The following is a 27,223-nucleotide window of genomic DNA, read 5'->3' on the forward strand; positions in this document are numbered from 1 at the left end:
GGAGGCCCCAAGGAGTTTAGAGGTCAGACGGGGTGGGGGGTGGGGAAGCCACATGGAGACAGGGGGTACGGAGGAGGTATGGGATGTGGAACAGTCAGGGTGGACAGGGATGTGGGGGAGTAAAATATAGAGTGTAAAAAAAACTAATTAATTAATTAAAAAAAGAAAGTCACATCCATTGTTTATGTAATGGAGTTTACATCTTCTAATTTTAAGTGAGTGCCACTTATAACTCTGGTTGGGCAAAGTAACTTTCACTAGAGTTAATTAGAAATAAATGTATCACACTGAGAGATTATTTTACCTGTCAATAGACAAGATTCTGAGATGCTTTGACTCCTGCCACTCCAAGACTCATAAATCTTGAAAATAACATTGTCAATTCTTAATTATCTACAAATTAATTTCTCTTCTCCTCCTTGCCGCCTGTTTCAGAGGGGAAATTGTCTCTAGCCTTTCTCACGGCTAATGTCTCTATTTCATCCTTGTCTTTCTCATCAAAGAGTTCTCCTCTCATGGAAGTCTGCCAGCCCTGAAGGGTGATGGCTTTTGGTTCCACACAGAGATGAATTTAGGTCTTGACAGCTCATGGCTTTCCAATTTCCAGTGCTGTGACCTCAGGCAGATTATTCAATCAGCTTGCATCAATAGATAAACAGTTTGTAAAATTCCTTTCTATATAGCATAAAGTTTGAGCCTCTTATTAACTCCACCAGATGACTCCAGCTTGGAAAATTGCATCTGGATAAAAAGGACCTGTAAATATCTAATCATCAAGACACGCGTCTTGATTCCCATTAATACAGAGATTCTTCTAGCTAGTATCTTTCATGCAAGGCTCCTGGAAACTATGGTGGTGTTCCAAGAACGCCACGTGAAGCAGGACATTTCTTTTTCAGGTCACTTGGCATCCTCCTGATGGGAATCTTGTCTTCTTATCTCTGAACTTCCTCGTGCTCTGCAGGATGGGCTTTTACAGAAAACTAATACACTGTGTTTCCCAACTTGCCCTTGTACTTCAGAATGTTTTCAGTGTCTAGTGTTAAACATGTGCTTGGATGTTCTTCTAAGTCTGAATCTCTGATAAGACCTTAGAAATACACATGAGTAGAGTGGTTATAGAATGACTACACAATGAAAACTTAACTATAAATCAGAGCACACAGATGATGCATTTATGTTTTCTGCACAGGTATGGAAATAGGAAGCATGCTGCATTAGCATTCTTGTACTTGACAGCTAAAAACGTATGTTCCTGATGAAGTTCTTCTTTTGCTAAATTTTATCTGATGGAGCTGGTGACTGAAACAGGCATTCTGAGCTCCTACCAGCTACTGTTAGGAAGTAGGTGCTCAGTTTACCTCCATTCATTCTCATTACTGTCCTGCACAGAAGAAATTACAAGTCAAGATGAAGTTTTATTCCCAAACAAATTTGAAAAATGCTGGACTAGCTCGTCCTACTCACAATCTCATTTTTTTGAAATTTATTTATTTATTTATTTATTTATTTATTTATTTATTTATTTATTATATGTAAGTACACTGTAGCTGTCTTCAGACATACAAGAAGAGGGCATCAGAGCTCGTTACAGATGGTTGTGAGTCATCATGTGGTTGCTGGGATTTGAACTCAGGACTTTCGGAAGAGCAGTCAGTGCTCTTAACCGCTGAGCCATCTCTGCAGCCCACAATCTCATTTTATTCTGATACTTCTCACGATTCTCCCAGAAAGGGAATGAGAGGAGACAAAGACTCTCGCTTAAGGAGCTCCACTTCCCCACCAGTTTTAAGTGCTATCATTTAAAAGAAGTGACATGTTAGGAAACACGGTGTCCATGGTGGTTTATATTAAAAGTGTTCCACATACTCTCACACACTTGAATACTTGGACTTCAGTCAGTGGTGCTGTCTGGGGAGGAGATAGAGCTTTGAGGATGTGAAGCCTGGATTGGAGAAGTTCATCATTGTGGGAGGGCATTGGGAGCTTATAGCATCATGCCACTTTTGGTGACCTTTCTCTCCTTCTTGCACGTGAATGGAGATGTGGCTTCTCAGTCTTCTACTGCTACTGTTACTTAGAAGCTTGGTGTGATACCTCCCTGCCATGGTGAACTCTCAACTCTGCTTTCATCTATAACTCCCTGTGGTGATGATAGTTTATTACACCAACAGACATTTAACAGAGACTTTGATATTGAGAGTGAACTGCCCTTTGAAGACTCTGACCACATTGGCTTTGGAAGGAAAACATTGAACTCTGGACTAGAAAATGTTAAATGATGTAATCAGAACTTAATGGGCCGTTCTAGTTAGAGCATGGGAGACAGTATGTTGAGGTTCATAGAGATGGTGCAGACCTGGCTCTTGGGGGTTCAAAGGAAAATGGGGATTCTATTAGCAATGATATGATAATACAATTGCATTATATTTTGTCAAAGATTCTGGCCATTTTCTGCCCTGTACCTTAAGAATCAACATGAGGCTAAATTAAAAAAGAATAGGCTAATATTTGGTAGAAAAAAAATCCCAAGGTAGAATAATGTTGAGGATTTGTTATTGTTTTTGCTGATTACTCCTATGAAGGAGGTCTACATGGAAACAGACCAACTGGGGCAAAAAAAAAATGCAAACTGTATGGTTTGGAGTGAAATGCAGTACTAGAAACTTTAATGTTATCCCTGGGGCGTGTGTTCAGGAGAAGGCTGGAGTTAAGGAAGGACCATCTCTTCTGCACTGGAGCAATAGAAAAGGCAGAATGCTCTCAGGGAAGAATATTACCCAAGTAAGCTTCTAACATCTGAAAAGAAATGATCTAAGCGGTCTTTTTATTATTATTATTATTCTAGACATTATACAAAAGCTGCTGAAATACTGTCCAAATAGGTCAGCGTCCTTCCTGAACTGGCAGTCAAATGTGCCAATATAATTCTTATGATACTGGCTTCTGAGTTATGAAAGGCAAAGACTGATGGGGCCATTGATTCCTCATCCATTTATTCAGAGAGCTGCTAGGGCCATGCAACAGGTGGTGAAATCAATGGACCCCTGCAGGAAGTCTGGGTAAGATTATGACATGACTCTGTGAAGGTAAAGCCTACAATGTAGTAGTTATTTCAAGATGGTAGAACTGCCAGACAGGTGAGGTATCTGCCTCATGTGGTTACAGGCAGAGGGTGAAAACCAGCTGAAGACAGAGATGCCCATTGCCTAGCAAGATGGAGCAGTCTAAGTCCTTTGAAAGTAAAACCTAGATATCAGACACGGAGCTACAGGATATAATGTTTTCTCTGCTGGGTTTTGAGGTTCATTTGATCTGGTATCATCCCATTATGCAACAATTCTTCCCATTGGGAAGGAGAACATATATTCGATGCCATTATATTTTGCAAAATTTCTCCCTCTGTCTCTCTCTCACCGCTTCCTCTATGTGGATGGAGATGTAATCTCTCAGCTTCTTGTTGCTTCTACCATGTGTGCTTCTTGCTGGCATGCCTTCCCCCTCTGAGTATCTCTGAAGGCAAATCCATTCATCAGTTAGTTCTTTTAGTCACGGTATTTTATTACAGCAAAAGAAAAGTGACTAATACAGTACACCTGGATATTAACAGATATACTTGATTATCCTACACTGTAAGTAGACACATTAAGGCAGAAATAGTCAACAAATCCCTCAAGAGATGACAACGAGGAAAGTATCTCTACAGGGTTCGCTCTATGATTGATTTTAATGTGGGTCTACAACTTGCCGCAGCTTCTTTGCACTATGTACATATGCATTAATCACTCCACATCATAACATAATAGGGCAACACATCATAACATAATAGGGCAATGTCAAACGCTGAAAAAAAGGCCCTAAGAGCCAGAAGAACACAAGGACAATAGGCCCATGGGCATGATTCTTCTTATAACTATTCTCATGTGCTACCATACACATATGTAAATATTTCATTGTTGGCATACATGAGATTTGGCATATTACAATATAAAATCTTGCCCCAGTTTGGTGGTTAGTCAGCTGAGAATTTCTTACACTTCTAACTTTCTACCATATAGTCTGACTTGCTGTTAGATTGCTCTGGCGAGACACCATGACCAAAGAAACTCTGATAAAAGGAGCATTGAACTGTGAGCTCGCATACAGTTTCTGAGGCTTAGTCCATTATTGTCACAATGGGGAGCAGACAGTCCTAGTATTGGTGTGGTAGCTGAGAGTTTTACAACCTGACCCACAGGCAGCAGGCAATGAGAGAGAATACTGAGCCAAGCATGAGCTGTTGCAACCTTGAAGTCCTCCACTAGCAAAGCAAATTCTCAAACAAGGCCATACCTCCTAACCCTCTGCAAACTGTTCTTCAACTAGAGGCTAAACCTGTAAATGTATGCCCCCCCAGGGACATTCTCACGCTAATTTCCTTATTTGTATGTCCAGCTTTGCCCATTCCCACAAGAAGCAGCAGCAGAATTCTTCTTCACCACACTAGGAACATCCAGCCTAGATGTTATAGAATGAAGTCACTTCCTGTAGTAAATAGTTGAGGGTAATTTTAAATGGCACAAAGTTGATCTAATCCAGAAATGCTGAAAGATCCAAGACTCATTATCTTTGAAAACCAGAAATGTAAGACAGAGTAGAGTTGGAAATATCTAAACAAATATGACTGAGATTTTTCTGCATGCAAAAGAGATGTATTGAGAAAAAGAGCAAATATACAGTGGAACTTGATCTTAACTAATGCCTTCATAATGGCATTTATTGAACCTGTATACTTGAATAATGAGCTATTGGATGTCATAAAAGCTCATGTGGGGCTATGAACACATGAACTATTATTATTTTAAAGTTAAGTAATTAAATGTGTAAGTTGGTTTTAGTGCTTGTGGAATATGATCTCTTTGTAATCAAGAAAAAACAATTGGGTTCATTCCTACTGTAAATAAAATATAAATATCTGAGCCTCTGAAATCTTTTTTTTTTTTTAAGACTTGAAAAGGGAAGCCATAGCTAATGAGGTATCTAGATGGGACCTGAGGGTTTAGCCAATAAGCTTCCCTTCCTGGACATCCCTTCCTGAAAAAGGTTTTTAATCTCTGGTCCACCCTGAGGAGGTGGTATGTACACATTTTCCATGATGAAAAATCAATAAATAGTTTGGAATGAAGGACTGTCTCTTTCAGCAAGAACCACCTTGGGGAGCATGGAGAAAGCTTTGTTTACAGAGTTGCATTGCCTAAACCTCCTGCAGAAGGCTCCTTCCTATGTGCTCCCAGACAACCACCCCTCCCCCTGCACCCTCAGCTCTTCCTCAGCTCATGGGCCTCCTCTGTTCTTGGCTCCTCCACAACTTCCAGTGTCGTCTAGATGTCCAGGAGTCTGAGAGCCTCCAGCACAGGTTCATCATCCACCCATTGCAATTATTTCAACCCACTGGCCTATTCTGTTCCCAACTCTTGGTGATTCAGTGGCATCTGGATGTCTCGGAGTTTGGGAGCCTTCTACCTGGGGCTCCTCCTCCTAAGCTCATGGACCCCTGACTCTTAGAGCTTGGGAACACCAGCTTCAATCTCCCACATGCATTTTCTCACCACCTAAGAAGTATATTGGTGCTTCCTTTGAGTCCAACTTACCGAATAGAGCAGGGTAAGTGCAGTCTAGTATCTATATGTTCCACCTACCAAGGGTAACTAACCATTCACACACCCCAGTGTGTGTCAAGGTGGAACACAAAGCCACAGTGGATAGTGAAACCAACTGCTTGCAGAGGTCAGAGTAAGAAATGATTCAGCTAATGTGTAAGGCACCCAGGACTATTCCTAGAACATAATAAGATCACATAAATGTTGGCTATTAGTATCAAGAAAAGAAGCAATGCTATTATAGTAATTACATGAAGGGTAGGTAAAACTAAGGCCTGCATCATGCTTAAAAGGAATATAGAAATATCAAACAATTATGGACTATTAGAAATATTTATTCTAGGATGTGCTTTAAAATCTATAAATTAAAATGAAAAATCAAACTTGTGTCTATGGTGTAGCAAGAAGTCTGCTGCTTATTATTGAGAAGCATCCAAGGAAATATGTTGTCTGTGTGATCCTATTGGATTTTTTTTTTTAAGAAACTAGTTTAACAGTTATCACAATGGGACAGGGCTCTTTTTTTCTGTTTATCATTTACTACCTTCTATATACCTTAAGTATATAGATACCCAAGATCTGAAATAACAAAATCTGGAGTTAGAACAAAGGTCTCTTTTTTGTTTTTCATGCTTTTCTTCCTCTTCCTCCAGGTCCATTTCCCCCGAGCTAGGTGTTGTGTTTAGTTGGGGAGACTACTCTCACTACCTAATATGACTGAATGAAGTGTTTCTATCTAGCTGCTGCATGAGTTTCCTCCATTGTCCCAACCTTTGGATTTTGAATTCTTCCACCTAATCCCACTTCCTTTTAAAGCTTGGTTTTGACCATCTCAACTAGGCGTGCCTACAGAGCTTCCAGGGAGAGAAGGGAAGTTTTTATTAGTTGATGTTTTTTTTAAGATATCTAGAAACCTGAGGCTGGAGAAATAGCTCAGCAGTGAAGAAGGACTGGCTGCTTACAACTGTCTGTGACTCCAGTTCCAGGGGATCTGACACCTGCTTCTGGCCTCTTTGGGCACCACACACACACCAGAAGCACACACACACACACACAAACACAGAGCGATCCAGACAAAAAACATATACATAAAAATGAATCTTAAAGATATTTGGAGGCTTAACATAAAATTGTCTTAGTTACTGTTCTATCACCTTGAAGAAATACCATGACCAAGGCCTGTTATAAAAGAAAAGGTTTATTTACTTATGTAACAAAAAAAAAAGAAAAGAAAAGAAAGAAAGAAAAGGGAATCCATAATGTAGGGATTCTGAGGGAAAAGAGGTAAGAGCTTTTAGTTAGATTCTAAAGTATGTGAAGCTTGCTGATTATGGTTATATGACATAAGATCAAATTTTACTTACTACAAGAAATCAAAAGCAACCTTCTGTGCAGCAATTAGGAAAGTGTGCCCTGTATTTACAGTGAGCATGACAGGAAAGAAGGTCTGGGGAATCATTCTGCACCCCAAGGACGGGCTTTTCTTTTTCTATCGTTAGTGAGTGTCCCTGAAATTAAAGAGCATGTTTGAGACACTCAGTGCCAACTTCTAACTGGATTAAAAAATCATTCTTCCCATGTCCTTCACAATAATCTTTGCTTTCTTGATCAATTGTTTGTTCTGAGACAAGATCTTGCTATATAGCCCTGGATGCAATCTTCCTACGTGTTAAAATTTGAAGCATTAAACACCACATCTTGCTTCTGCGGTAATTCTTAAATACTCTCTCGTCAACATTTCCCAACGTTGTAACTAGTCTTACTTATTCCAGCTCTTGTATTGATGAACTATGTTGATTATCAAGAAGGTCAACTGGAAACATATCTGCAAATGTGGCTTTAAGGTATTAGGTATCAGTATGCTATCGTTTTCTTTTGTTCACTGAAAATCTCATGTGTTTACATCCCTCCAACCCTCCCCTATCATCCTCTCCCCTATCCGTCCATTTCATAGATTATAAGCTTTCATTTTGTTCTGTGACTCATTCTGTTAAAGCAGGGCCATCTATGTGAGAGTAACCATCCGTTGGAATCTGCTGGCTTGAGCAGGGGCTGTGTAAATGAAGAGAATGGCTGCCCTTCTTCCGCAGTCTATCAGTGATGGAGAAGGCTAAAATACAAGATTATTGATTGAATAGAGTCTCCCACCAGTGCTTCTGGTATTTGCAATTGCACATAGGAAAGGAAAAATAATACCAGTTAAATTTCAAAAGCTGAGAAACAAGAGTTCAGGCACATACAAGACTATCCACATCCATTCCATGTTTCCTTCCCTTGGAGCCTTCTCTCTCTCTCTCTCTTTCTCTCTCTCTCTCTCTCTCTCCCTCCCTCCCTTTCTCCTTCCCTCTCTCTCTCCCTTCCCCTCTCTCTCCCTCCTTCCCTACCTCCCCCTCGATCCCTTTCTCCCTCCCTCTGTCACTTTCTCTCTTTCTCTGTGTGTATGTGTGTGTGTGTGTGTCTGTTGTCTGTCTGTCTGTGTCTGTGTCTGTATCTATGCCAGTGTCTGTATCTGTCTCTCTCTCTCAATCTGTCCATATAGCAAAACAAAAGTGTTCAAATAATTCACCAAGTTTACGTTCAAGAGTCTTTACAATCATTGAAATTTCTCAAGTTTCCAATGAATTTACAGAGAAGATTAATTGAACACGCAAGATTGATCAGTTAACTGTAATCAGAAAAACTTGTATAACTAAAATATAACCAATACTTTAGTATTCCTACAAATGTTTTAAAGAGACAATCTCTTTATAGAAGAAGTAGTTCTCTAAAGGAGCTTTACCATGAAACATATTAGATTGCAGTAGCAGAATCCCTGAAATGGTCCACATCCTGGTTCCTAGTTCCCAGAACTTGTAAGCATGTTGTTACACTTAAAGGATAATACCCTCACAGAGGTGATAAAGGCCCTGTAGTAGGGAGATAATAATGGATTACATGGACACAAACAAAATAATTACATGTCTTTTTGTTTTATTTTGTTTTTACATAAATTGAAAAGGAGGCAGGAGAATTGGAGTCAAGGAGAGATTTGAAGAAGAAGCATTACTCTCTGTGAATACAGCAGTAGGAACCATTAACTAAAAAGCATAAAACAATGACAAAAAATAAACAGGGAAATTAATTTTTACTGAATTTGGACAAGAAGCCCTGCCACACCAATGATTTTAGCTGAATAAAGTTAATTTTAAATGCATGAACCACAAAACTGCAGTTTGGCAGATCTGTGCTATTGTAAGCCACTGTTTGCAAAAATTTGTTACAGCAGCAATAGGAAACTAACACACAGGCTGTCCTCTGTCGTTCTTCTTATTCCCAGAGGAGGAGACACCAGCCTGACATTTACATTCTTGTTAACTTGAAAGATTAATTTAACTTAGAGTTTCATCCCCCCCCCATTTATATTCTATATATAGAACTTTCTAGTTCATGACTAAAATCAGTATGAAGCCAATCTCTAAGCTAATCTCTAAAAGGTCATGGAATGACCCCAGACGGAGGAAGCCATTCTATCCCTTATTCCTTGAATAACATCAGTAGTAGTGAAATTTTCTCTATACATTTGAATTGGCAACTTAGTCCTCTATGTCTGTATGTCTAATGTCTATCACTCCTCCTTCTCATGATCCCTAACATCTTTTCCTCTATTGTTAAGTAGTTACATTTGAATTCTGTCCCTGACAACCAACAGTTGTGTTTTATGGGGTATAATAGTATAATACCTGCCATGATTTCATTCCACAAACAACCACAACCCCTACCCTTCATGGATAAGGAAACTCGGCATGACAATAAAGAGTTCAGTTTGACAAAAAGAAATAACATCTGTAAATATGTCACAGCCAATATCGGAACACCCAAGTATATAAGAATATCAGTTAAGTAAAAGGGAGAACTAAACTTCCAGCCAATAATAGTTAATACCGCACCTACAACTACCATCATATACATAGAAAACAAAAACAAAAACAAAAACAAAGAAACAAAAACCCAACATATTGAAATTGAACTCCAGACCAAATGGTCTAACGTGCTTCCAGAAAAAGATTAGAAATTACACAAATGCACTAAAACCAAAGCAACCAATTAACATATATGTAAAGAAAAGTATCTTGAAACACATGAGAATAAGAAATAAAAAATTTGTCAGATACTAAAGTGAAGGAAGTTTGTGGTAGCCAATCCCTTCATTAAACAAGTGGGATAGCTCACATACAAGGTGTGTCCCTGCATCTTCTGGGCTAAGAAAAGCAAAGATAAAGCTCTAATGACCCGAAGTTGGTAGAAGAAAAACAAGCCTAGAGCAGAAATAAATGAAACCAAGGCAGGAAACAAAAAAGACAGAGTTTCATGTTTAAAAAAATGTAGGCAAGAGAGATAAACATTGAACAAGACTGGATAAAAAGGAGAGACTCCTAAAATAAATGGATGTATATAAGTGATTCTATTCATACTGACACTGCTAATCTTCAAGACTCAGTTTCCTTCTTGGTTCCCAGTGCACACTTGGAAGTCACAACCATCTGTTACTCCAGTCTCAGGAGATCTGATGCCTTCATCTGGCCTTCCAGAGCAGCAGGCACACACTTGGCACACAGATGCACATGAAGGTCTGTATGAGTAAATTAACACCCATACATAGACCCATACATAGTAAAAGTAAAATGTAAAGTGCAACGGTAAACAGAATGACAGGCTGGAGAGATGATGACTCAGCAAGAAGAGGAGCCTGTTGCCATGACAACACACCTAAGTTTGATTCTGGGCACCAGGTATAGACAGAGAAAATTGACTCTTGTGAGTAAGATGTCCTCTGGACTCTACACATGAGCTGCATACACACACAAATGGACAAAATAAACAAATGCAAATCTAATGTAAAAAACAAAGTATCTTTAAAGTAACAAATGAAAAGCGCATTTTATTTTAGACAAATATGCAGTGGCATGAAGGATTTAAATCCCAGTAGGAATTAGGATCTGGTGGTTTTCAAGACACTGATCCCCAAATAAGATTCAAGATGACCTTAATAATTCAGCTTGTGAGGAGAAAAAAGGAATGTTAAGAGTGGGAGAAATAGTCTTACCCAGGAACAAACATACGAGTGACTTATCCAATACCAAATGGTCAGCTCTGAAAAACATACATACAAGTAACACTACAGACTTCCCAGAGTGTATCTGTGAATATATATGTACAAACATAAATGTATGTGACAGTAATTAATTTTTAAAAACAAAACAGAATTGAAAGGAGAACATTGAAGAGCACATGGGAGGGAATAGGGGGAGGAAAGAGATCAGGAAAATGATGGAATTATATTATAATCTCAGCAAATAAAGGAAATATTTTTCTCCTTAAATTGCCTTCCTTTTCTTTTTGAAAATTCATAGGCTATATAGGTGATCATGTTTTCGCCCATTCTCCCCTCATCCTCCTAATCTTCCATACCTACAGCTCTTTATCACTCTTTAGGAAAGAGGTAAAGAAAAAAAAGCAAACAAACCAGAGAAATAAAAAAAAAGCACAAAAACCCACAATCATATAGACAAAGATCAATACTTTCAAACCAAATAGTTATGGTTAGAATTAATTACATCACAAAACTTGAATTCATTCCCAATACTGAGTGGTATGAAAACAGACAAAAATGATCATTAAGAACACGTTTTTTATTAGCTAAATTATTTAAAAGTATTTAATATTGTAATTTCTACAGTCTTGATTAACAATCAGTAACACATAAATATATCTAATATATTGCCTTCTAATCTTTTTCTTTGTTTTTGTTATTGTGGTGTTGGTGTGTGTGCGTGTGCGTGTGCGTGTGCGTGTGCGTGTGCGTGTGCGTGTGCGTGTGTGTGTGTGTGTGTGTGTGTGTTGAGACATGGTCTCTCTATGTAGTCCTTCCTCTCCTGGAACTCTCTGGGTAGACTATGATGGCCTTGAACTCAGAGATCCACCTGTCTCTGCCTTCTGAGTTAAAGGTGTGGGTTTCTATATCCAGAATTTGCTTTTCATTCTCTCACTGAACCTTGAAATGATTCTTGGTAGAAGGTCATTCAATGACATCAAGAAATTAAAGTCCATAAAGAAAAGCAGCACATTTTCACTAAGCTGTCTTGATAGAGCTTCCTACTGACTGCTGCCATCAGTTCTGATTGGATAGCAGCAGGATCTCTCCATGCCCACAGTGGCCCACACAGTTGGATTCCTTTAACCTTCTGAGACTTTGTGATCAGGTTGCAGGACACAAAGAAAGAGGGAGCAAATACCTTGAGTTTTTTTTTCATGCAGAATACCAGGTGCAGCCTGCAGGAGACCTACAACAACCAATTTTACAGTTGCAACTCAATCACAGGACTATGCAGAGGACATTTTTTGATCTGGGTTCACCATAAGTGGAACAGAATCTGATGAAAAATGGTTCAGGTAAGGACTACCTGACCAATATCAGGTCACTAGCTGATATGTCACCCCGCATCTTCTCTGGTAATAGTATCCCAGAGAGCTATAGTAAGCAGATTCAGGCATTTCAACTATATCCCTAAATACAACTTATAGAGGAAACCATCAGATAACACAGAAGAGCTCAGATGAGGAATTATATACAGATTAGCAAAATAGTGATTAGTTAATTAGGTACATGTTATATAGTTATATAGTAATCTATCACATAACTAGTAATAATCTGTGACTGAGACCCTAATTTGATGAACCCTGAGTGAAGGATCCCAGTTTTTCTTGCTACAAGTGAGACTTACTCTTTCATTTTAAATTCCTATAATATGAATGTATAAGTTATAATAATGTACATGAATGTACACATAATGTATATGAATGTCTAGTCTCAATGTATGGAACCAAAGCAGACATAAATTAAATCCTTGCCAAATTAAAAGGCCAGTGGCATTAAGTTTTCCATCACTAATGTGATGGTTGGCGTATACTTACAAAGCAATGATTTATAAATGTCTGATAACCATGACCCTGATGAATGCATTACAATTGGAGCACAGATAGTCAACATTTTGTTGAGGGAGAATAAATAGAATATAAAGCTTATTTCTCAAGTAAGTACCCAAGGGTTTTTAGCATTGTACAGTTTCTTCACAACAACATATTCAGGCAGCTCTACAGCCAGCACGACTGCCCATCTGCAGAACCTCCTCCCTCCACCCAAACAGACACTCCAAGGCACTTTAAACATGAGCTCCCATCCTTCCACCCATACAGCCTCTGACACACAACATTCTACTTTTCCAGCTCGATCAATGTGACCACCCTGAGTAAGTTGTATAAAAGAATCACGTAGTATCTGGTTGGTTGGTTGGTTGGTTTTCTCCGATTCTCTTTGTGAATTCATGAAGGGCTCAAGTTCACCCATTCTGCACTGTGTATCAAATGTGGTATCACTTCATGGTGACTCACCGTGTTGACATATCACATTTCTTTATTAGTTCTCCCATTGACAGGTCTTTGGGGGACACCTCCATCTTCTAGCTATTAGGAGTGATGTTACTGCACACATTGGGGCTCAGATGTCTGACAGTGTTCCCTCCATTCCTTTCAGGTATGTGCACAAGAATGGGATCCCTAGTGCATACAACAATCACACCCATACGTTTAAGGAATCACCAAAGTTTCCACAATGGCAGCATCCTTTACCATTGCCAGCACCCAGTTTACAGTCTTTCCATCAGTTCTCCTTTAGCAGTGCTGTGACCTTGAACCCCATCTGCCTAATGCTTACCCTGTTGCTAATAAAATAACCTGTAATTTAAAAAAAAAAAAAACAAAAAACGCCTGTAGCAATAAACCAAACACCTGTGGCTTTAATATATGAAAATTTCTGGAAAAAAATCTCTGTTAGCATCCTCCAGTGTTTCCTCTCACATACCTGCATGTAGAACCTCTTATAGGAGTGGGTGCGAGCATTAATGTAGCAGAGAGAAGGATCTTCCTTTGGTCTAAAGAACAGAATAATGCTCCTTTTCACCCTCCTTAGCTTAGTTGATAAAAGTTGTCCTCCCACCCTCCATGTCCAACAAGCCTGTACTTCCTGCTATGCCCACCCCCACACCAGGACACTGCTACTTTAAAGACAACTCCAGAAGTATCACTTTCCCAACGGCCACCCTGGACCCTTTCCTGAACATAGAGGATTCCTGCCCTGGCCTTGCCATCAGTCAGCTCCCCTAGTTTTCTCAAGTAGCCTCAAAGTTCTCCCTCATGTGTAATACTTCATTCCATCAGAGCATCTTGTCAGAGACCTGGATTTCTGTGCAGTTCTGTAGTTGGTCAGACCTTCATTTGGGGTAGAAACAGCTAACATCTTGTTACCCAACTCACCATAACCTTTTCTAAGTCCCTGCTCTATTTGGGAAATACATAAATGTAATTCAAGATACATCTAAGGGAAAATATAGCAGAAAATAGTATGTTTAAAAAGCATTTCTGGCATGTAACAATGAGTAAAATCAAGATGAAAAGATGTCTTTAAAGTTCATGTAGTGTGTAGGTGTTGGGTATGGATTGGTGGATGGGTGGAGTGAGAGATAGAGGCAGAGACACAGAGAGGGAGACAGAGAGTCACAGAAATGGACAGAAACACACAGAGAGAGGCATTATGTTTAAAACAGTCAAAAATGTCTCCTGCCAATGTGGTAATAACTATCTTGATAAAATCAAAATTTATAGAAATTAAAGGTAAAATAGTTAAGGACTATTTGACATGATGTTTAACATCAATAAAACTAGAAAATGTGTTAACACTTATAAATTAACCTTTTATATCCAACATCCTTACATATAGTGAATGGAAAGACAACATCCTTACATATAGTGAATGGAAAGACAACATCCTTACATATAGTGAATGGAAATTGACTGATAGAACATTCAGAACAGTAACCAGCATAAGAGTTTTAAATGAAACCACATAGCCTATGCTTATTTTGCAAGACCACACTTCAGCAAGATCTAAAACACTACAAGCAAACAACTCTTCAGAACTCTGCCAGATGTTGCACCTCCCTTGATTAGATACTATCCATCATAGCTTACCAAAAACTAGGTAATGCAAAATAATAAGTAATTATGATTATGAATTTGCAAATGAGAATTCTGTACAAAAGAAATTAAGAGGCTCTTGATCCTTGGTGCTTTGGTTTGGGTAAATGTTCTCCAAAGACCCATGTTGATAAAAGGTCACTATCCATCTATAATTAGTCAGGGTTATCAAGAGGAATGGAATTTATAGAATGAATCTGTCAATATCTATCTATCTAGTACCTGGAGAGAGTCCCTGTCTTTAGTCCATAACAAAACCTGGTTCTTCTGTCAGAGAAGGAACAAATTTGTCAACAAGGAGGGTCAACTGGGTTAGAAGGAATGGCAAAGAAGCAAAAGGCAAATACTCTTCTTCAGCCTCCCCTCTTGATTTCTCTGAAATGCTACTGCACACATTTGGGAATGGTTTTTGATTTTTGTTTCTTCACATTGATTAAGGCAATTAGGACAACTGGTCTGATGAGTCTCCCTACTCAGGTGATTCTGTATCAAGTTGACGATAAATCCATCACAGGTACTCTTATGTTGATTTCAGCATCCTTAGTATGTCTTCCAGTCCTTGAATGAGATACTGGAATCCAGCTTCCTTTCTTTGGTAAGCTCCACACAGGATGCAAGCAGTTTTCTCTGCTATATACTCACTAACATATTATAACCTCACCATAGGCCCAAAAGTGAAATTTCTAAAACCATGACCAAGAATAAACCTTTCGTCTATATAAGTCTATTGCTACAAATATTTGGTCACAGTAACAGAAAGCTGACTAATTCACAGTATATCTTGGCTATAGGATAGTGGAACTCAGAGGCAATACTAGATTTCTTTGTCTAAGTGTATCACCACACCAGTGCAATTTAACACATAAATTGTCTTTATTATCTATACTAAGAGAAAACCAACAGGAAACACATGATGAAAAACATTATTTGTATACCTACTATGTTTTTGAAACTCAGACTTGTTCCAAGATCGATGGTTACAAATCTATAGGAGTGACTGCATAAGCAATCTCTCAAAAATAAGGTTCAAGAAATATTTCTTGAACATGAAAAGTGACTGTCCAATACAGTCCACTGAAAATGAGAAATTTATAAGTAAAGATTTCAGCTTTGTAAAAGAAAATAGATCTTTAGCAGAGGTCACAGCTCATGCCTGGGTTGCTTTAATCCACCCTTGGGATTCCACAACCATCCCCACTGTCCTTACCAGTCTCAGCATTCCCCAACACATGCACAGAAGTGCAGTACAAACTCCAAATTTTGGGCATTATAAGCATCTTTGGTGTTCCCCAGTAGATTAATTGCAGCAATGTGTGTGCTCTGCAAACCCCTGAGCTAGGCTGCCCGGTGTGGCCACTGTGATTATGAGGCAATAAATAAAGGAGATGCATCTGTGGTTCTTTTCTACTCAATTCTCACCTCATTACAGATTTTCTCTCCCATATAAAGCACCCTCTTACAAGTAAGTAAGTGAGAAAAGTATGTTGGAAAGAAAATGTGATCTCGAAAGAAAGGGTTCCAACACTCAACCGGCAGTTAAATCAACCTGGAATCTGAAATGTGTTTTCTTCAGAAATGTTTGTATTTCCCCCAAATAATCATGAGCCTCTGTCTTCATCAGTAAAAGGAATTAACTAAAATAATTAATTATTCAAGCAGAAGTATGCCATGTAGGAAAAACATTGAGGTTTGGTCTATTGCTGTGAATTGTAATGCTAGATACTATACCTGAAAGTCTACACTTCTGACGTTTACAAGCTTTTGCTGTGCAAACCTTGTTCCTCGATTTAGAACTACTGGTGAAATAAAATTGGCAATAGCCAATTACTAGAGGGATTAGAGGTAGGTGGGTTTGGAGTGACCTAGTTGGAGGAAGGGAGACCAGTGGAAAAGGAGAAAGAAGAAGAGAGGAAGAAGAGACCTGAGGGGAGATGGACCATGAGCATGTGGTCAGGAGAAGCAGCAACTATCAGGGGTACACTTCTGGGGAACTAGCCAGTCCAACAGTCAGAAGAGTAGTTTAGGGGTTACCCTCCAGTAATTGTCAAAGCCAAATCGAATAACCATAGTCTCAATCTCATTTATTTGTAACTAGCCAAGCATCCGCTTAAATTGCTTGTACTGCAGGAACACTGCATTAAAGGTAGACAATGCTACCTGTAAATCCTGTTATACCACAGTCAAAGTGAGCTTGGCAAACTAGATACCCTCCAAACTTTATTTTGTTCACATAAAACTTAGGAACGACAATTAACAGCTTTGATACAAGGACCTTGAATGCACACAACCATGGTGCGCTCGGAGTCAGGAGCTCCACAATGGGGACTACAGGCAGCTTTCCCGCAGCTGATGCTTTATAATTCAATAATATTTCCTCAACCTCTGAAGAGCAAGTAGCCATGCCTGGGATTGTTCCCAGCTCCGTGGGAAATCCACTTAAAGGCTTTTGAACTCTTACAGTTTCCCTGGCCTGCACATCTGCCTGAAAGGAGGACTGAAGCAATGCGTAGAGGATGGTACGACTGTCTTTGATTCCTGTGTCGAGACTCTGGACTCACACCGTGAATGATGATTATACTTCTCCCACTCTGTCCTCCATCCACACTGCTTCATTTAAAAAGACCTCAATAGCGGCGCAGAAAGCAAACTTACGTTAGCCCAGGTAAACTTTGTTATCCTGTGGCACATTCTTGCTAAGTCATTAAATGCTCTAGAGTAAATCTCCCTGCTCTGTGGTTTAATAAGGAATCACTCAGAAGGGTAGAATCAATTACATCCCTGCTCCTCGCTTCCCACTGCAGAAAAGGATTGACAAATGACACACAGAGGCCTGGTTAGTGAGAGAAGTCACTTTTCTCTTAACTGCAACTTAATCAGCACGGTAGTCCCAGTGCTAATGAATATTAGTCCACAGAAATCCCAGCCCAGAGTATGCCAAGGAGCTTCTCTAAGGCAATCATTTTACAGACAAGAAAACTGAAGTTGAAAGGCTGAATGAACCCACTGGGCTGTGGCAGGTGCTGGAAACAAGCTTGGTTAATGAATGAATCCGATTAGAGGGCTGGACTGTCACGTACCAACTCATAGCTGAGGTATGTTAATGGCCTGCTATGATTAGATGCTTCTGTAAATGCTGTGCACTTCACAACTCCAGACAGTTGCCACAGAGCACTCACAGTGAAGCAAATGGACTGGTAAGCTAGTTTAAATACCTCCGTGCTTTGATCTGCAAAAATTCTGTCCCCCAGAATACACATATTTAACAATAGACTTTACTGTATATGGGATGGATCCGCAGGTGGGGCAGTCTCTGGATGGCCTTTTCTTCAGTCTCTAATCCATACTTTGTCTCTGTATCTCCTCCTGTGGGTATTTTGTTCCCTCTTCTAAGAAGGACCAGAGTATTCATACTTTGGTCTTCCTTCTTACTGAGCTTTATTTGGTCAATTGTATCTTGGGTATGGGGGAGGGGGATGGCCTAGGGGGTTTTCAGAGGGGTAACCAGGAAAGGGGATAACATTTGAAATGTAAATAAAGAGAAAATCTAATAAAAAATAAAGTTAAATAAAATAAAAACAATTAGACTTTATTGTCTCTCATATTAGGAGTCTAGTCCTGTGTTTCCACTTTAAAACATGTCTTGTCTCTATTTCTTTCCAGGATTAATAGTAATCAAGTTTAACCACCATGCTTGTTTGCCCTGATCCCTGAAACAGTTTCTTAAGCACTTGGACCTCTGATCATCGTCCCATAGTATCTGACTGAACTTCCGGAAGGTATAGTCAATCATCCCGTTACCCACGGTATGGCTGTGCCATGTTTCTCCATAGCCCCAAGTCTATAACACAGCCTACCGATGGTTTGTCAAGCTCTTTCACACCTTTTTGTGTTTGCCTAGAAACACACCAGCCACACTGAGCTTCACATCATTTAATTAACACTCTGACCTGTTCTTGGCCGTTGAAGGCTGACTTCCATTTAGCTCCAGCAGAAGCTTGGATGTAACTCATTTTGGAAAGGACCTACCTCTCACAAAGAACTGGCACTACTGGGAGGGAAACGCCTCTTGAACTGGGTTCTTTTTTGTATTAGGCAGGAATCCAATGAAATCTGCATGTATGTCATTGGGTAAGTCCACAGGACATAGTCAAACACAGGATACCCAATCTTATCTAAAAATCTTTGCCAGATTTCTAGAAGAAATTATATGTGCTTGGTGAACTTCACTATTGCTCTAAAAGAAATGTAATATTTTGTTCCATACCAAAAACAAAGTCTCTAAATGCTGACATTATATTTGCACATCAAACCACCAGTCAATGCCCATAGTTGCCAACTAGTTCTTGGGTCCCCAAGAACTAGTGAAGTTGCCTCGCTAGGTACATGCTGGGGGTTACTACTTATTGATATGTCAAGCAACTGTCTATCCATGCCTTAGTCTTCTGTTTGTCACTCCTGCTGCTGCTCCGTGCCACAATCTGCTGTCTCTGCATGTTACTGCTAGAGAAGATTTTATTGAACCTCTTGTAACACTGGGAGAGATAACATAGAGGAGTGAATCTCCAAATTGATGTACTGTGATCCTCAGAAACCTGTTTAATCATCGGAGGAGTATTTGAACCAGTCACAGGCACTTCTTTTAGACCAGTCACACTCATCAAAGGTTGTATTGGACCAATCACAGTCATTAAAGCTTGTGTTTGGACCAATCACAATCATTAAAGCTTGTGTTTTGGCCAATCGTAGTCTTGCCACTGATCACAGTAACTTCCTACAGGGGGAAGTGATCCCACACTGGCCCATTTGTAACTACTTCATTAGAACTGTGACTGCACACATTCCAGTATAAACTGGCCAGATTGGAGCCATGCACATTTTTATTGGATATTTTTTATTTACATTCCACATGTTATCCCTTTTCCAAGTTTCCCATCCCCCTCCTGGAAACCCCTTACCCTATTCCCCTTCCCCCTGCTTCTATGAGGGTGTTTAAACCCCTCACTCACCCACCCACCTACTCCTGCCTCTCTGTCCTTGATTTCCCTACACTGGGGCATCTATGGAGCCTTCATAGGACCAAGGGCCTCTCCTCTCATTGATGCCTGACAAGGCCATCCTCTGCTACAAATGCAGCTGGAGCCATCCATGTGTACTCCTTGGTTGGTGGCTTAGTCCCTGGGAGCTCTGGGGGGGGGGGTATAGTTGGTTGACATTGTTATTCTTCCTATGGGGTTGAAACCCCCTTCAGCTCCTTCAGTCCTTTCTCTAACTCCTCCACTGGAGACCCTGAGCTCAGACCAATGGTTGACTGCATGTCTGTCTCAAGGCATGCATAGAGTGTACAAGATATCTGGTGAAAGCATAAGACTATTTCAACTGGTTGTGAGGAATCCTAGTTCTAGACAGCTGGGGAAATAGGAAGGAGACAGATGACTACTAATTAGGGAGTCAATTTTTTCCCATGTCTTTGCTCATTTACAAGAAAATTAGCATTAAAAGATGTACCAATAATATAAACTTGGAAATCTTACCACTATGTTAACAGTGATTTTTAGCATAATTCAACAATGACCAATAGCTGCCCAGTTCTCAGGGACAGGTGACTCCCCTGATCCATCTTTACAACTAATTTGAAGGGAAAGAATTGGTAAAGAATTGATCTTTTTTTCCATATCTCGTGATCAAATCTAGGAGTCTCTCTTACCCAGGCAAGAACTTTACTGAAAAGTTGTGTGTCCAAAAGTCCTAATATATTTTATTTTAATGTTGTCACTTGCTAATGTGTGAGTATCTGAGACATCATAGCATGCGCGCGCATGCACACACACACACACACACACACGCACACGCACATGCACACACACACAGACACACACACATGTCTGTATGCACATTCATAGTTTCATAACAATTTTTCTTAATATTTTTATTTTCTTTATTCTTTGTTTACATTCCAAATGATTTCCCCTTTCCCGGATCCCCCCTCCCCATATGTCCCATAAACCTTCTTCTCTCCATCCCTTCTCCAATCACCTCCCTCCTTTTTCTCTGTCCTTATATTCCCTTCCCATGCTAGATCAACAATTTTAACATGCATGTACAAGTCTTCACTATTGTATAGTGATATGACTATACAACATTAGTATCATCTTGTATTTTTTCACATTGTATGGAGTCTTGGTCTTTGATCAAAGGGATTGAGAACAAATGGGGTAGGAATGAACACACTCAGGATTTAAGGAGATAGTTATAAATGGCGCACTCCTTGCAGTTTTCTTGGCTAAGACCCAATGCTTAGGGATGACTCAAAACTCAGAAGTTTCAGGGGACTCTTGATTTATAAGAAAGATGGCAGAAAACTAATTCTACAGCTACTCAGAGGCTGTGGACCCAGACTAATCCATCAGCTGGGGAAATCTCATGTATCCGATAATGATAGTAGACATTCTGGAAGAGAAATAATTTCCCTGATTGGTTTTGGTTTAATCAATAAAGGAGCTGAGAGCCAATTGCTGGGCAAAGGGTAAATGTGGGATTTCCAGGTCCCAGGAGGAAGAGAGGGAAAAAAAAAGGGACTCTTCAGCCAGGCTTTGGAATGAGAGGCACACAACAACCATATAAGTTCTTAGGGTAGCGAGAACTAGCGGCCTCCTCCACCAGAGGATAGCTGATATAGGCTAGCTGATAAGGTTAGGGCAGGAGATTCTGCAAACAGCAATTGTGTTATCTGACAAGTTCTAAGATAATAAAGTTGTCTTGAGTGTTCACATCCGCTGAGCAAAGGTGGGCAGGGAAAGAGAGGAGACAGGGTCATAGCTGGGGGCTTGATGAAGCTAGCATTAAAGAAAAAAAAGAGAAGTAGAAGAGAGGGGGCCTATGGCATGTGAGCAGCAGCTCCTGGCTTTCCCCAGTTAGGAGTTGGTTGTGATCAATCCTGAGCTGAGCTAGGAGGGACTGGGGGCATGATCGCAGCTCCCAGGAAAGACTGTAGCTAAGGCAGGAGGAACCAACAAGTCGTGAGTGGAACCAGTAGCAGCCAGTCTCGGAGCTAAGCCAGGAAAAAGGGCAGAAGTCCTGGACAAAGGAGGGAGCATGTTTTTAAAATTACATACAACAAGAGTTAACTTGAGTAATAGGAAGAGAAATTTCCTTTAGACAAAAGCAATAGTATATACAAGCTCGTGTAAGGAGACGAGGTACAGTTGGCAACAGACATTGAACGCTCTAGTGTTGATGGATGGAAAGAACAAGTGGCTGCCTAGCATGAGTTAGTGTCAATATTGGCACAGGTTTGAGACCAGTGGACCATAAAGTCACAATAAGGAGATTTGCCTTGAAACCCAAGATGTTCCTGTGGCTTAAACCATCATTGATATGACTATACTTCAAAACATCCTACTGTCTTTGTTATTGTATACAAGGGGATCTATAAAGGGTCTAGAATATGAAGTGTTGATAACGATTAGTTAAAAGGTTATTAAGGCACTTCTGGGGATGGAACTCAGCTGGTACCTTGTCTGGCTAGGAATTGCTGCCAGTAATGCCCAGCACTGCATCTGTCATCCCAGCACCTGGGAAGTACAGGCAAGAGAATCATAAGTTCTAGAATCATAAGTTCACCCTTGGCTACAAAGTGAGTTCAAGAGTAGAGTGCAATACATAAGCCCCTGTCTCACACATGAATAATTCCTTGAGTCGAGGTCAATGGTGGCAGAGTTTAAGGGAGAATAATGTCAGTGGAAATTATCAAAGGATTTTAAACAGGGAATCAGGAACACGTTGTTAGTGTAGAAATGTGCTAATTGAACTAAAGATACAAGACCGAAACCAGGTAAGTGACTGAATGCATACCAGGGATCTAGAAAGGTCTGTACTAACTATGAGATCCTGGAAAAGAAAATATAATCAATGCCAAAAGATGAGGAAACATCTACAATTAAGTTGTGTTGGCCACCAAGATTCAGTCGCCTCAATACCAAAAGGCAACATACAAACTAAATAAAAGAACTCAAAATACAACGAGGAAGCCTGTGTCAATCTGACTTAGCTGATATACTAGATACATTTTACAGTTTACCAGCCTGGTGTGTGTACTTGTAGAACCTGTGCAACTGAGAAAGCTGGTCTAGAGCAAGAGTGAGATCAAGATGTATCCAAACCCTGAGAATCTCATCCTGAGACCAACAGGAGTAGGATTGCTTCTTCCCTGCTCTGGGACTGCATGTTCCTATGCATGAAGCCTTGTGACCCCCACCTCTGCCACCCTTGAGGTAGTCTTGTAGCCTAGTGACAAGATTACAGACTAAACTTCCTTTTTCCTTATAAGGATATGAGCAGCAAGTACCTGAAATTCCTCTCCATTCAAATGAATCATCCCCAACACCTTGGCCATAGCCAAAAGTGTATACTCACCCCAAACACAGATACCCACTGCCCAAAGTTTGTATAGCTAGTTACCCACAATAAAGAGAGCTATTTCTCTGAAAACCATCTCCTGAGAAGATGAATGCCAACCAAGGACCCAACAAACCCACCCACCCCAGCTAAACTTCATTCCCACCAGTCCAGGCAGTGCACAACATTGTCTGACTTACCTTGAGGGGAAAGCAGACCCAAGGTAGCATGTAATCCCCAATATTCCACTTTTTCCCCCAGTAATGTTCCACAGTGGCACGGTTGTTTTGAGGTCACATTTATGACTGCCCTACGTCTGGAAAACACTGCTTTATTATCCTACACAGTCCCTGACTTGCATTCTCTCTGTTCCTCTTTTTCAATGGTCCCTAAAACTCAAGATGGGACTGTGATGATTTCCAGTTTAGAGCTGAGTATGCCATAGTCTCTGACCATCTGCATCTCCACCAGTTATAAGTCTCTGTATTAACCACCATATACTGCAAAAAGAAGCTGCTCTGAAGAAGGGTGAGAGGATGTACTAACCTGTGCATATAAAGGTAAGTCACTAAGAGTCATTTTAACAATGCTGGCATGAGGCTGGGATGCGAGGGGACTGAGGGTGAGTAGGTCTGGAAGGAGCTGAAGGGTAAGATGAAAATATATTGTCTGAAATTCGAGAAGAACTAATAAAATGTGACATTAAATAAAACAGAACTCTTCCACTCTTCCATGGCAGTGGTTCTTCACACAGTATTTGTCAAAATGAGACCATTGAGGTCTAATTTCCCAAAATGCTTTTTTCTTGCAGGGGATCATGTTCTAATCAAGAGGTTGATAGGCAATGTTTAAAAGCTCACACTCAGACATCACACTGAGTCAACAACAACGGACACTTAAGTGCACTTTATGAATGAAATTCATTTTGTCACAGAGTGCCCGAGTCTATAAACCAGACTGAACCAAGAGAGCAGTTCTGGTTATCACAGGTTTAGACATCTGGGACATGATCCGGAGGATCAATGTTATGTACTCAAACACATTTGGGGTCAAGAGGCCAATGCGGTCTCACGCTATGAGCTGTGATGGTACTAAGCAATCATACGGATGGCTTGGCAGAACAATGAGCGTGTGAATCCCTATTGTAGAATCATCCTCAGTTTGTCTTCACTTTGAACTGCGTAGGAAAGAGCGAAAAGGGGCCTAGCTATAGACCTAAGAGAGATGCTGAAGCATCCAAGTAGACAAGGCCAAAATGAATATCAATCTGTCTTACAGGAGAAAGGGGGGAGGAGAGAGGAAGGGGAGAGGGAGGTTGAGAAATGTGGAAGTATATTCAGGAAAGGCTCCAGGCACTGAGTCCAGCCCTGAGATGCCAGGGGAGGAAAAAATAAAAAACACAGGCTTCAAAATTGATAAACCTGGTTTTGTGCAAAATGCATTTCCTGATTCCATAATCATTAGAGAGACAGATGAACCCTATCTCCACTTTTAAAATAATAATGAGTGTGTTTTGACGGTGTGTAAGAACTAACCAGACAATTATGAAAAATACTCAGGGGACTCAATTGTGAGAATACAGGTGATCAGGAAATGTGTTCCCCTCCTCATCTTTCTTATGAGAATCTGGATAAGTTAGTGTACCTGAAATCCCCTAGGGATTAGGCACCCTTAGCTGGGAATTCTAAGAATATGTGGTTCTAGAACAATACTCATAAATGAGCACTGCCCTCTAAGCCACAGTGACTGGCACTGCTGATAAATGTCCTGGTGGCACTTTGATAAATGATATAAGAAAGCTAAGACAATAATTCAAGAATGTAGATGATAACTTGTGGAAAAGCTATAGACACACATTCTAAAAAGAGTTGAAGATCTGACTCAAAACCTGAGCTGAAAGAGAGCCCAAGATCCCAGAGCCCAGGAGTAGCCACAATGCTACTAAATAAGGGGTGATATTTTTTTAATAGTTAGATGCAGGATTTCTCAGAAATTCAAATATCACTGATATTGGAGACCAAGTAATATAAAGTAAATCACCTCTGGTTTAAATGAAACCATTACTGGCTTTGGTACAATTTGCTTTGCTTTCTAAAGTGGGATGTGTGTCTCATCTAATTTCCCCATAACTCATTTCAGTCTCATGAAAGAAACAGTGCTCTGTGCATGAAGTTCATACATCTTACAGTCCTCAAACACAGCAGTGGGGACAGGGGCTCTTTACCTGAGCCCCCAAACTGTCGTTCTCCCTAAGTACCTCTGCATACTTCCCTTGACCACCCAAGTTCCCACTGGGTCTTAGATTGTAAGAGAACCAACTATCCTCAGGCTCGGTCAATTTTTTCCATTCATCTTGCTCTTCCAGACTTGTGAATACATTAAATCACTGAGGGCTGAGTGAGGCAGCAAATCACAGCTCTGTATGCCTGACGTCCATCAAAGCCACTGACAAGAAAGCCTCATGGAAAAGAGCTGGCTGGATGGGATAATCTTGTTCTGGAGAGAATGTGGGAGACTGGTAGCTATAAAGGAGACAAGAGGAGAAGAGGAAGGAAATCTGACTACATAGCATGAACAAGAAGACAGGACGGAGAAGATTAAGAAGAAACACTTTCACTTTTTAAATGGTTTTCACATAGAAAGAAATGAAAGAAGATTCTGATTTATAGCCCAATGGAAACGAAGTGGGGATTGTCAATAAGAATTTAAAAGTTAGTAGAGAAATAGTTTTAAAATCACCAATCATTGCTCCCAAATTTGAGTGCACTTTCAAAAGCTCCGAAACATAGAAATTGTAGCTCTAAACAGGCCTCTAAATTTAGGAGGTTTTAGGGTCCCAGCAAGAAATCAAGGAACTGGCAATCAGCACTTTAAGTTCTAAGTGCCCCAGACAATCAGCAAATGGAACTTTCTTCTCTGTAAAGGTTTATGTGGCTTAAGAACTGGGCTCACTCAGGTAAAGAACGTTGAAAAAAGCCTGATTCTGAGTCAAAGCCAAATGTCAGAAGTGTGGGGGAGTGGGAAGGTCACAGAGGAGGCAGAACGCATCACTGCGTAATGCTTAGCTATTCCAAGACACAAAATAACTCAAGCACTTCCACAGAGTCTGAGACAGCAGGCTTTCCTCAAGCTGAAGGTGAGCGGATGAAGGCACCATTTCTTACTTCCTTTTTCTTTCCCTAAATGGCTAGACATCTTTGGATACATTTCTGAGTCAAAGTCTAACATCCCATGATGCCCTGTACATGTGCAACGGTTTAGGGAAAGCATGAAGGGATGGTGTTGAGGTTTCCTTCAGGGGTCCTTACATAGTCCACACTGCTTCAGTTCACATATGTGCATGACTCCCCGCTCACTGTGCCTATCAATGGCATTCTAACCTGTGCATCCTAAGTTATTAATGCCACAGGTTGATTCTTCATAAACCGGACAGCTATTAACAGGGACTTATAGTTGTGCAGGAGTTTTTTCCTGTTCCTGCTACTGCCATTTTTTTTTTTTTGTTGTTGTTGTTCATTTAGAAGAATCAAAAGGTAGAATTTCAAACCAGAATTGTACTAAGGTCTTTTAAAAACATATGTTCCTATATGTATGTTTATGGGAGTCTCCTGTTTCCATTTGTCATTACACACATGTCCTTGACTCAGATTTAATGAGACTAGTCTGTCTTTAGCATGAGTGTTTCCTTTAAAAAAATATAACAGTGAAAATAAATGACTTTTCCCTTCCCTTTCCTCTCTTCAGCTCATTCCAAGTAGCCTTTCTTTGATCCCCTTTATGACCCCACTTTCAAGTTGAAAACCTCTTTTTCTTTTATTTGATTGATAGTGGTGGTGCTGTGTGTCTGGGGGGTATGGGTAAGTGTGTGTATATGTGGGTGTATGGCTGTGTGTGAGGGTGAGGGTGTGGTGGGGTGAGGGTATGTGTGTGTGTGTGTGTGTGTGTGTGTGTGTGTATGTGTGTGTATGGGTATGGGGGTATATGTGGGTGTATGTAGATGTGATTGGGTGTGGGTATGGGGATGTGTGGGTATGTAAATGTATATAAATACAACCTGCTGAGTCTTTCAAAAACAAAGAAAAGGGTTTACCTGTCTTTGGCTTCATTGTAAAGTATTTCAC

This window comes from Apodemus sylvaticus, chromosome 20 (genome assembly GCF_947179515.1).
Source record: "Apodemus sylvaticus chromosome 20, mApoSyl1.1, whole genome shotgun sequence".
Classification (NCBI taxonomy): Eukaryota; Metazoa; Chordata; class Mammalia; order Rodentia; family Muridae; genus Apodemus; species Apodemus sylvaticus.